The sequence below is a fragment of the Lemur catta genome, chromosome 10, assembly GCF_020740605.2.
Source record: "Lemur catta isolate mLemCat1 chromosome 10, mLemCat1.pri, whole genome shotgun sequence".
Taxonomy (NCBI): Eukaryota; Metazoa; Chordata; class Mammalia; order Primates; family Lemuridae; genus Lemur; species Lemur catta.
Genome location: NC_059137.1, coordinates 39,423,794 through 39,432,854, shown reverse-complemented (window position 1 = coordinate 39,432,854; position 9,061 = coordinate 39,423,794). Strand labels below are relative to the sequence as shown.

At 35.1% G+C, this 9,061-nt stretch overlaps 1 non-coding gene across 1 annotated transcript; it reads left to right on the top strand.

Annotated features, from left to right (window-relative positions):
- Positions 1-7,854: 7,854 nt before the first annotated feature.
- Positions 7,855-7,916, top strand: LOC123646761. The gene has a single exon (XR_006738015.1). It is a non-coding gene; the product is annotated as a U7 small nuclear RNA (small nuclear RNA).
- The last annotated feature ends 1,145 nt before the right edge of the window (positions 7,917-9,061 follow it).

Genomic DNA, 9,061 nt, shown 5'->3' with positions numbered 1-9,061 from the left:
ACCTCTAGTTTTACTTTTCCTTACTATTCCTTATAGAGGTTTGAATTTGATGGGAAGTATTGGACATATTCAGAAAGTAAACATTAAAAAAATAGAGGTAGATTAATTAGAAAACATTACTACATTCATTTCACTTCAAATATTATTTTTCTTTATCAAGTTCCTTAGTTCCAAAGGATACTGTTACTATTCAATTTTTTCTTCTACATAAAAATGTTAGAAAAACATGAGCAAAATGTCAATGTGGTTCTTAAAATCTTACGTGGTTTCACATTGGTCAAAAACTAAAATCTTTCTTCTCATGGCATGTAAGAGTGTGTACAGCCAGCTCCTGCAACATTCTTGTCTCCTCTTGCCTAATTCCAGTTATATTTTCCTTCTTTGTTGAGGTCCATTTCCTTATAAACAATTTCCCTGATGCTAATAACACATCTATTCCCACTCTGTTGCCCCCAACATCCTGTATTTATCCTTCAACATATGCATCACAATGTGCAATACTTTTTGAGATAATTTGAAAGATTATTGCATTCCACTAAAATATGAAAGCCATGATCAATAAGCTATAATAGTTTTACAATCAATTATCCAAACCTGTATTATTTCTCCAAAGATTGTAGAAATTTTGTAATGTTGAAAATGGAAAATAAAAATAAAAACAAAAGATATTTAATTCACCACTTTAAATAATCCACAATTTGAGCCTAACTGTTGACTTTGCCTCTTTGCCTCACCTACTTGAAGTCCTGATTACAATAAACCTAATGAGAAATTCCAGACTTCGCCAAATGCATTTTAACACCAAGAAAAAGAAGACCATCAAGGAGGGATTCTTGAAAGTACTAAGGATCTGACCTTTGGTTACATCAAAAAGAGTTACACTTTTATCTCAAGGTCCCCAAGGCCTGACAGCAATTCTCTCAACCTGTCACTTATCTTTCTCTCTTAAATAAATTAAGTATTGCTGTGACTGTTGGGGACTGTCATCTTTTCTTCTTCATAAGCATGTATCAGATCAAGAGTTTTTAAAACTAGTTTTGCTTTGACCTTCCAGAAGATGACATATTTGAAGAAGTCATTGTGTAGAGTGGCACAGCATTCTCCTAACTACTGAATTTCTAATAAAACATTGATTTGACTCCTTTGCTTCATGTTAAACTATATTTTTTCTAACTGATTTTCTTTGTTTTACAAAAATATTCTGAACAGTGTGAAGGTAAGTAAAACCTATATATTATCACACCAGAATATTGTTTAGGGGAAGAGATTATCTTTTATTTAACTATAATGAATAGTTAAATATTTTTCATTCAGCATTGAAAAAGCACTTCTCAAAATAGAACTCTTAAATAAAAAAGTAAAATTTCAAAAAATATTTTTTCAGGGGAAGAGGGACCAAGAGTGAACTAGAAACAGCTTGCACAATGCTGATCTTGTGGAGAGGATCGAAAGTGATGAATAAATATCCATCTTTGGATCAACCATCTGAGTGAGAGCACTGGAAATCCACAGAGAGGAGACAGGGCTAAAGTGAAGAAGATAGAAGTGGGATGACCTGCTCCGCAGGACCGGAGATAATTAGGGAAGGCACTCAATGTGGGAGAGGGGCAGAAAAAAGAATCCCAGGCTCCACGTTTCCTCTGAGCATGCTGTAACAGGAGTGGTGGGAAGGCCCCTCCACAGCAACAGGCCTCTGAACTGATACAGAGACCTGACTGTAGGATGTGCAGCTGCATTGCTCCAGAAGGAAGGGACAGCTGGTTTGTGAGCCCTGGGCACTGCAGCTGGTGCCATTGTAACATCCCAACCCAGGAACTCTACTTTTGCCCAGGGGTCAGATCTGTGACTTCTGCCTCCCCCTTGACCATGCTGGGAAGAAAGGGAGCAGGGAATCCCAGTGCTTATATTGTTCCCTATGGGCAGGTGACAAGCACCCCCACTGCCAACGCTGCCAGGGGCCCTGAGCAGAGCAAGAGACCACAGGCCTAGTGTCCATTGCTGTGGCCTGGGTAATTCTGCTCAAGTGCACTTACAACAGGACCCAAGCAGAGCATGTGCTCATAGCCCTCAGTACCCACTGCCCACTGATAAGGCAGCTGGAACCCCACTTCCTTCACCCTGAGTGGGACAAAAGCCAGTGCTCCTGCTGCCTTTGGATCTGAGTGGACTGCATACCATGGACCCACACTGTCTTGTGCAGGCACCCCGGGTGCCATGCCCTACATATCCCCTGTCCCTGTTACATGCCCTGCCCCATCTAAAAGGAGTTCATACTAAGAGACATTATAATCAAATTGCTAAAAGCCCAAGACAAAGAGAATTTAGAAAGCAGAAAAAAAAAAAAAGACTCACTGCATACAGTTGAGCCCATATAAGGCTTTTAGACAGCAACACAAAAGTTTATGAAGGTATAAAGCTAAATGGTTATAAATACATAAACAAATATGGAATACTTTAATATTATAACAGAGGTACATAAATCACTTTAATTCTGATATAGAAGTTAAAAGACAAAGGTATAAAAATATCTATTATTATAAAAATATGTTAATGAATTCATAATATAAAGATATGTAATTTGTGACTTCAAAACTAAAATTATGTTTGTGTGTGGGCAGAAGTAAAATTGTAGAGCTTTTGTATGCAATTGAAGGTAAGTTTTTATTAGCTTAAAATAAACTGTTATAACTGTAAGGTATTTTATGCAGGCCTTATGATAACCACAAAGATTATACCTACTGTAGATACACACACAAGAAATAGAAGGAAATAAAAGTATGTCAACACACTCACTCACACACACACAATCAATGAAACACAAGAAAGACAGTAAGAGAACAAAAGAGGGACAAAAAAGCTACATGATAGAAAAAATTAAAAGATGACAATATTAAATCCTTCCCTATCAGCAATTAACTTAAATATGAATAGACTAAACTCACCCATCAAATAACAGAGTGATAGAATAGATTACAATACAAGATTCAACTATATGCTGTCTACAAGAGACTCATATTAGTTTTAAAGATGCATATAGACTGAAAGTAAAAGAATGGAAAAATATATTCCACAAAAATGGCAACTGGAAGAGATGAAGGGTTGCCATACTTACATAAGACAGAATAAACTTTAAGTCAAAAACTGTTACAAAAGACAAAGAAAGGCATTTATAAAATGATAAAAGTGTCAATTCATCAGTAAGATACAACTATTATAAATATATATCTACCAACATTAGAGCACCAAAATATATGAAGCAAATATTGACAAAGTTGAAGAAAGAAATAGACAGCTATCTAATAATAGTAGGAAATTTCAATACCCTGATTTTGATCACAGACAGAATATTCCAGAAAGGTCAATAAGGAAACAGAGGACTTGAAAACACGATAAACAAAATGTACCTAACAGAGATATAGAACATTCTATCCAACAGCAGCAGAATATACATTCTTCTCAAGTACAAACAGAACATTCTCCAGGATAGATCACGTTTGGTCAGTAAACAAGTCTTAACAACCTTAAGAAGAATGAAATTATACCAATTATCTTTTCCAACACCAACTGAATAAAAATAGAAATCAATTGCAGAAGGGAAACTGGAAAATTCACATATATGTTGAAAGTAAACAACACACTCTTGAACAGCCAATGGATCAAAACAATAAGTAAATAAATCAAAGGCAAGTTAGAAAATATCTTGAGAAAAATGTATTAGGATTACAGGTGTAAGCCACCACACCCAGCCCTTATTGTTTAACTCCCTTTTCTCTATATGACAAAATTATTTTTATTAACAATTTTGCAATAAATAATAATCATTATTTTGTGGATTCTTTAGTTTAAAAACAATTAAATATATTTTATTTTAAATATATTATTTAAATTTAATGAAATATTTTATGTATGGTTTTGGTAGTGATCTCTAGAGACAGTATAAACCATCACTAAATATTTGCTTTGAATATCAAGACTGATGAAGCTATATACACAACAGAACTGTATGAGAAAGTTTATTACTCACATAATTAAGTTTTCTTGGGAGAGCATAGCAGTCTTACCAAGCCGGTCTGAAATGTCTTCAGATAGCAGGGAATGGATACTGGCTGGGGATTCTATGGTGATTAAGGAGTGGAACTGAGTACAGTTCACATACATAGGCAGGAGTTTATGTAATTTGAACTTCCAGCTGGTGCCAAAGAAGAGAGTGCTCTTTCTTATCAACTTGCCCAAATATGAGTCAGAAGGGAAACAGAGCGGTTGAGTCTAAAAGTAGTCAGCAGTTAAATATGAAAAGTGGTGTCAAACACATTATTACAGTGATCTTAAATTCAACTATAACAAACAAATATATATTAAATATCCCGCTTTACAATTAACTGTCATAAATTGTAACCACAAATGCAAACTTATGTGGTCACACAGAATAACAGAACTGAAGCAACCAACTTAAGCTCTGTTCTCTTTGAGTCTTTTTAAATGCAGTAATAGAAAGAAGAGTGCTTAAAGCAAGTTAGAAATATTCCACACCGATAACATACTCTTAAAATTAACATGTATGTGTCACTGATTCTGCATGTTGTCTGAAGCCAACAGTATAAGTGATAATTTTCTGAATTAAACTCCATGTAGAATATATATATATTAAAGCATTTGTAATAAAAATGTAATGCTTTGAAGTTTAAACATATTATTTTTAAAACTCCACATTAACCAAAACAATTTAAAACTTAGACCCACAAAATATTTCTTTTGGAAGAAGGGTATTTTATCACTAATACTGTTTAGTATTGTCTACACATGGTTCTAATAAAAAGCAGATCAACTTTTAGTTTGTTTTACACTTTTCGAATTCTCTACAAACATTGCACCCTCTCCTTGCCTGTGCCAGGGTAAATCAGTGTAATATCCCTGTCCTTGCTACTCCTGTGGGGGATAAAGTCTTAGTTTTACTATGAGAAGACAGGCATCAAATGGTATTTAGAAACACACTGAAGAAAGAATAGCATATTTATTGTTTGAACATAACTTATGATGGAAAGAATGGGTAAACCAGAGGGTGGAGGGCCAGCACACATCTGAACAGGTGCTCTGGAATACAACACACAAGGTTCCTAGATTTATAATTGTGCTTCAGGCTGACATGATTATGTGGGCACCACGAGGATCTGCCAACTACATCAATGTGTGTTCATTCATCCCAAAATCTGTGTCTAACACAACATAAGGAGCTCTAATGCATTATCAGCGTGATTCTGTTATTCAAGCTATAATTGACTTATTTTTTTGTTACTGTCCTACCACTAAACTATCTGAAAAGCATAAAATGGTTTCTTATTTATGACTGATTAAAAGTAAATCCCAGGGAATTAAGAGTTTGTTTTAAGGAGATAATGTTCTTTCAACATAACTACTCATCTGCAGTTTCTATCTCATTATTTTTTCTCTCAAGTTGTCTGTCTGGCTGACAGAATCTTGTCTTCATCCTTCCACCTCAGGGATGAAACTTTCAAGGAGGAAATTTTTTACAGAAAACTTTTTATACTTCTGCCCACTAAAGAAATTTACAAATTATCAGATCAACCTTGACAGTGTGTAATGCATTAATCTAGGTGGTCTTGGGTACAAAAAGATGAAGCAGACGCAGACCCTCTCCTCACAGGCCAAAGGAGAACTTTCCTTGGAAACTGTGCTAATATTCACCTCAGTCTCCATAGACTTGGGTAATGCGAATTGGCATATGCTGATTTGTCAAGGATGGTCAAGTACCTTAAAAATGTGTATTCCTTATGAATTACAGTTTCACATTTGTAAATTTATCCTTTATGAGAAAAGAATTACAAATATGTGCATAAATTTAACTACAAAAATACTCATTAAAACATCAGAAATATTCCAGCTGATATATCCAGCTGACAATTCTTTCCATGTGCCAGAAATGTCTCCCAGTACTCATTCTGCAGAGGCATCGAACATGTCAGGACCTTGCCCAAGATCAAATACCTGGAATATACAGGGCTAGACTGTGTCATAGGATCTGTGTGGTTAGCTAGTATGTTCTTAGCCCAGTTCTGCACAAGGATAGCTCTTGGAAAAACTCTTACAGACATTGGCCTAGGGAAAGAATTTATGAAGAAGACCCCAAAGGCAACCATAGCAACAACACAAATAAATAAATGAGACTTGATCAAATTAAAAAGCTCTGCACAGTCGAGGAAACTATCACAAGAGCAAACAGATAACCTACAGAATGGGAGAAAATATTGACGTGCTACACATCTGATAAATGGCTGATAACTGGAATCTATATAGAACTCAGGAAAACCAGCAAGAAAAAATCAAACAACCCTATCAAAAAGTGGGCAAAGGACATGAACAAACTTTTCAAAAGAAGATAGACTTATGGCCGACAAACATATGAATAAATGCTCAACATCTCTAATCATCAGGAAAATGCAAATAAAATCCACAATGAGATATCACTTATCTCCAGTGAGAATGGCCTTTATGAAAAAGTCCCAAAACAATAAATGTTGACGTGGATGCGGAGAGATAGGAACAATCATACACTGCTGGTGGGACTGCAAAATAGTACAACCTTTATGAAAAGTAATATGGAGATACACAAAGAGCTAAAAATGGAAATACCATTTGATCCAGCAATTCCACTACTAGGCATCTACCCAAAGGAAAAAAAAAGACATTCTATAAAAAAGACATCTGCACTAGAATGTTTATAGCAGCAAAATTTACAATTGCAAAGATGTGGAAACAACCCAAGTGCCCATCAATACACGAGAGTGGCTTAATAAAATGTCATATATGTATACTACAGAGAACTACTCAACCACAAAGAAACAATGATGATCTAGCACCTCTTGTATTATCCTGGATAGAGCTGGAGCTCATTCTACTAAGTGAAGTATCCCAAGACTGGAAAAACAAGCACCATATATACTCACCATCAAATTGGTATTAACTGACTTAACTGACCAACACTTAAGTGCACATATAGTAGTAACTTTCACTGGGTGTCGGGGGCAGGTGGGAGGGGAGGAGGGGATGGGTATATCACACCTAATGGGTGCAGTATGCACCGTCTGGGGGATAGACATGCTTGAAGTTCTGACTCAGGTGGGGCAAAGGCACTATTTGTACCCCTGTAATATGCTGAAACAAGAAAAATAAAAAATTTAAAGTTTAAATAAAAAAAGAAAAAAAACATAGTCAAACACAATACTCATAAAGGAAATGAAAATTAAAGACATAGTGGAATACCAATACACTGTGAGACACTGCTACGGTTTGGGTATTTGTCTCCTCAAACCTCATGATGAAATTTGATCCCCAATGTTGGAAGAGGAGCCTAATGGGAGATATTTGAGTCATGGAGGCAAATTCCTCATGAATAGATTAGTGCCCTCCTTCAGGGGTGAGTGAGTTCTCACTCTGTTAGTTCCCTAGAGAGCTAGTTGTTAAAAAGAGCCTGGAACCTCTCCCTTCTCTCTAGATTACCCTCGTGCCATGTGATCTCTGCACATACTGGCTCCTCCTCACCTTCTCCCATGAGTGGAAGCAATCTGAGGCCCTACCAGAAGCAGATATCCAAACTTTAACTTTTCCAGCCATCAGAATCTTGAGCCAAATAAATCTTTTTTTCTTTATAGATTACACAGATTCAGGTATTCCTTTATAGCTCACAAAATGAACTAAAACAGATACCAATACATATGCACAAGAATGGCTAATATAAAAATGGAGAAAATACCTAACGTTGTCTATGACATTATTGAAGTTTGAACTATCCTGGTGCAATCACTTTGGAAAATTGTTTGCCATATTTCTAAAACTGGATAGTGTTACAGCTCTTTTAGAATTTGTCTAGCACGTTTTCCAGTCCTCACGGGAAGACCCTCCACCCCCAAGCTATTGAAAAAAATAAAATAAAATAAAATAAGATGAAACTGAATATGCCTCATGACATAAACATTGCACTAAAAGTAAATATATTCCCAATAGAAATAGGTATATACATTTTCATTTGCTTAAAACAAATATGAGTATTAATACTAGTAATATTTACTATTATGTAAAAACTATAAACAGCTCCAAAATGCCCAGGGACAGCAGAATGGATTAATAAGATATGGCATGTTTGTCCAATGAAATGCTATGCATGACCAGAGTTAATGATAATATATACTTCAAAGTTGCTAAGAGAGTGAATTTCAAATATCTCATGTAAAAAAATGATGGGTAAGTGAGATGATGGATATGTTAATTAGCTTGATTTAATCATTCTACATTGTGTGTGTATATATCATGCCATCACATTGCACTACATAAATATATATGATTATGATTTGCCAATTAAAATAATATTGATGGAAAGTTTAAGAAAATAAAATTTAAAAAATAAATGCTATTCAAAAATTAAAATAAACAAACTATAACTTCACACAGTAATACGAATGAATCTCACAAATGTATAGTTAAGCAAAAAGAGCCAGGCACAGAACAATACATTCTGCATTTATAAATAGAGTTTGACATGGTTTCACAAGTCACACTAATAATTATCTCTTGATCCATGTACCAGAGATATAGTTGTGTTTACTCTGTACAAATCCATTGATCTTGACACTTCTAATTTGTGTCCTTTTGTATATATGCATGCATATGTACACAGATATAGTTTTCTTTGGAAAATAGTCAACTCTCTCTTGTTTAATTTCTCCTCTTTAAGTACCTTCATCTAGCCTTTTTTAAAATAGAAACTTTCTAAAGACATGATTGTTTTCCTTCTGCTCTTCACTGGAGAAACTGGAGTCATGAATGCCTACTAGGATGCTGATTTTGTAAAGAAGGCATGATGTGATGTGATCCTAAACCAAGGTGGTAGTAGAGATTTTAAAAAGAAAGAAGCTATTATGAGAGAAAATGAAATTCCATTATAACATAATGGAAGCAATAAGGGATAAAGGAGAAAAGTGGATTAAACTAAATGCCTTCATCCTAAGGTTCCTAATGTGTTCAAGCTAATTTTGTTGATCAAACAATA